This window comes from Neophocaena asiaeorientalis, unplaced genomic scaffold, assembly GCF_003031525.2.
Source record: "Neophocaena asiaeorientalis asiaeorientalis breed wild unplaced genomic scaffold, Neophocaena_asiaeorientalis_V1.1 scaffold377, whole genome shotgun sequence".
Classification (NCBI taxonomy): Eukaryota; Metazoa; Chordata; class Mammalia; order Artiodactyla; family Phocoenidae; genus Neophocaena; species Neophocaena asiaeorientalis.
The window spans coordinates 575,807-579,445 of record NW_020174926.1 but is presented as its reverse complement, the minus strand read 5'-3'; the positions used below and the strand labels follow the sequence as shown (position 1 = coordinate 579,445).

General features: G+C 44.2%; 1 pseudogene; it reads left to right on the top strand.

The window, feature by feature from the left end:
• Positions 1-1,352: 1,352 nt before the first annotated feature.
• Positions 1,353-2,496, top strand: LOC112410664 (heterogeneous nuclear ribonucleoprotein C pseudogene; annotated as a pseudogene).
• Positions 2,497-3,639: the final 1,143 nt, after the last annotated feature.

Here is a 3,639-nt window from a genome sequence, read left to right as displayed (position 1 = left end):
ATTAGACCACACTGGCTTTTTGTTTTGTTTTGTTTGGAAAATATCAGAGGGAAGGCTATGAATTTTCTGCATTCAGGGATCTTGTCAACCTTGCTCATCTCTACTCCCCTAGACCTAACTCTGTGCCCAGAACATAGTAGACACCCAGCTGGCTTTTTTGAACTGCACTGAACTGTTGAAATGAACTTCTCTAGGAAAGAGCAAGATCAATTTACCTAGCAGAGGCCATTCCCCAGGAAATATTTCACCTTCAGCACACTGTACTCTGCTCTAGAAATGCAAGCTGCATCCCCAAGAGGGTTGTGGGTAGCAAAGCCCTCAGACCTTGGTCACAGGTGAAGCAGAAGTTTCCTTTGAGATCTGCTGCCCAACCTGTCTCTTCCCCAGACCTGCATCAGGGGCTGCAGATGTCGGGAGAGAATCTGCCAGAACAGTGTCAGGATGACTGGATGGCCACCCTGGGTTGCCCTCTAAATCATCTCAGCCAATCAACACTTAAGGTTTTCTGTTTCTCAAGAATGTTACACCTCAGCACTGCCCATGTATCTTTCAAGTTTTACCTTCAATATCTTATAAATCATTCATTAAATACCTCCCAACTAAAGCACATGGCTGTTATCCTCAGCTAGGACTGGAAAGTACACAAATCAGTTTTACTGCATATTAGTCCCGCCCAGTGGGCTCTAAAAAAAAATAAGAGCGAAGCCAGAGAAAAGAAAGGTAGCTCTTGGCAGCCCTGGTGCAGCAGCTGGTATGGCCTGGAGGCCAGTGATAAGGGTGATAGTAAAGCAAGGTGTTGGCAGCCACACCCAATTACAGAATTCCTTCTTAATGCGTACACCAGGGATGCTCATCCGGCAGTGCACTGGCCTGTGGAGCAGAAGGCAGCCGCACACGTACCTGATGTGCACTGTTTTGACCAAGCCTTTTTGCTGGGCAAAAAGGGGACTGGTCTTAGAGATGACTGGGGGTTCCAACCTTCACTGCACCTCTGACTAGTCATCTTGCCTTCAAGTTCTGCATTGCTGAAGTAAGAATAATCCATATCTCATAAGGAATTTATGATTTTAATAGAAAGATATATATGAAAACATAATACCCTTAACAAAGCAGGTGCTAAATGAATGAAATGAAAGAAACAGCAGTCTGGATATAAGCTATAAGCAAGCGGGACCCCCTTCCTAACTAGACGGAGGTCCTGGGCTTGGTCCTCGGCCACAGCACACTCCATAATGGCTCCGCCCCTCACCTCTAACTAGACCCTGTGACTCTAAGTAGGCCACACATATGATAGCTGATGTATGTGTTGATTATAACAAAACTTCTGCCTCCATTTTGTGACGAGGCGAAGGCTGAGCGGTTGCGGCCGCGTTGCGGACCTCGAGCAGCAGTCGGGTTCTCCATGTAGAACTCGGGAGTAGGAGATTCAGAATCGAATCTCTTCTCCCTTCCCCCTCCTGTGAGATTTTTTTGATCTTCAGCTACATTTTTCAGCTTTGTGAAGCACCTTACCATCAAAGACAATGGCCAGCAATGTTACCAACAAGACGGATCCTCTCTCCATGAACTCCCATGTATTCATTGGGAATCTCAATACTCTTGTGGTCAAGAAATCTGATGTGGAGGCAATCTTCTCGAAATACGGCAAAATCATGGGTTGCTCTGTTCATAAGGGTTTTGCCTTCGTCCAGTATGTTAATGAGAGAATGTCTGGGCTGCTGTGGCAGGAGAAGATGGCAGAATGATTGCTGGCCAGGCTTTAGATGTTAATCTGGCCGCAGAGCCAAAAGTGAACCGAGGAAAAGCAGGTGTGAAACGACCTGCAGCGGAGATGTACAGCTCCTCTTTTAACTTGGACTATGACTTTCAACGGGATTATTATGACAGGATGTACAGTTACCCAGCACGTGTTCCTCCTCCTATTGCTCGGGCTGTAGTGCCCTCAAAAGGGCACTTGTAGTGCCTTCGTGAGGTATATCGGGAAACACCTTACGAAGGGGCAAAAGTGGCTTCAATTCTAAGAGTGGACAGTGGGGATCTTCTAAGTCTGGAAAGTTGAAAGGCTATGACCTTTAGGCCATTAAGAAGGAGTTGACTCAGATAAAACAAAAAGTGGATTCTCTACTGGAAAACCTGGAAAAAATCGAAAAGGAACAGAGCAAACAAGGAGTAGAGATGAAGAATGATAAGTCAGAAGAGGAGCAGAGCAGCAGCTCCCTGAAGAAAGATGAGACTAATGTGAAGATGGAGTCTGAGGGGGGTGCAGATGACTCTGCTAAGGAGGAGGACCTACTGGATGGTGATGATAATGAAGATGGGGGATGACCAGCTGAAGTTGATCAAGGATGATGAAAAAGAGGCTGAGGAAGGAGAGGATGACAGAGACAGCGCCAATGGCGAGGATGACTCTTAAGCACATAGTGGGGTTTAGAAATCTTGTCCCATTATTTCTTTACCTAGGCGCTTATCTAAGATCAAAATTTTCACCAGATCCTCTCCCCCTAGTATCTTCAGCACATGCTCACTGTTGTCCCCATCCTTGTCCTTCCCATGTTCATTAATTCACATTGCCCTGCGCCTAGTCCTGTTTTCACTTCCTTTGATGCTCCTAGTAGTTACGTTACGTCTTACCCCGTAATTTTTGCTTTTAATTTTGATACCTCTTTATGACTTAACAATAAAAAGTATGTATGGGTTTTTTTTTAAAAAAATAAATGAACTTCTGCCTCATTTCAGGGTCAAAACAGGATAATTCCTTTTAATGGGTGCCTGGTGTGTCCAGATCTTGGAAGAAAAGAGGATGAGCCTGAGGGTAGAGCATCAAAGGTACTGAAATACAGCCTAAGGACCCGGATACAAGTCTGTTCTCTCCTGGACTCTCTCTATGATCCTGGGGAAGTCACTTTAACTTTCTGAGCCTGCATTTCAGAAAGAATAATATGAGAGCATTCAACTGTATCACTGGCTTAAAGAGGATACTCAACCCCACAATTCTTATTACCAAGCAAAATTTTGTGGAAGCCCAATATGCAAAACAGTACAACTGAAATTTCTCTGGTTAATATCACTTGTGGGGTCTGAAGCCCCAACTGTTGCTTCTTTCCCTTCCTTCCCCTTGGAGAGTCCCTGACTATCTGATGAATCCTGCAGATCCCCTCAAAGCACAGTTCATTGTATCTGGACAAGTAGAAGACTAAAGCAGATGTGGATGTAACAACAAGGAAAGGAATGTTACTAGGTGAGAAAAACAAGGCGTAGAACATTCCATGCAGCAGTGGGACCCCATTTAGGATGCATAGACGCAAACATACACATGCACACTTACAGAAAAACTCCAAAGAATGCACACTAAAATTCCAACCATAATTTCCTTTGGGTGGGGTGTGGGGAGTGCTTGTGAAGTCATGATTTCATTTTGGCTCTAGTGTCTGAGGTTTTCTTTTTGCCAAAAAAAAATAGTGTTCATATGTTGTATGCTTTTTTTAAAAAAATAGAGGACTGAAGCCTTTCCATTTCTGTGATTTATGTGCCTGAAGTGTACTCTCAAGCTCATTTTCCTTTTCAATATCACTTCTGAAATCAGATATTGTTGTGGAAAGTCAATACCAGCACAGAAAGTACCCAGTTGTTACTAGTTAG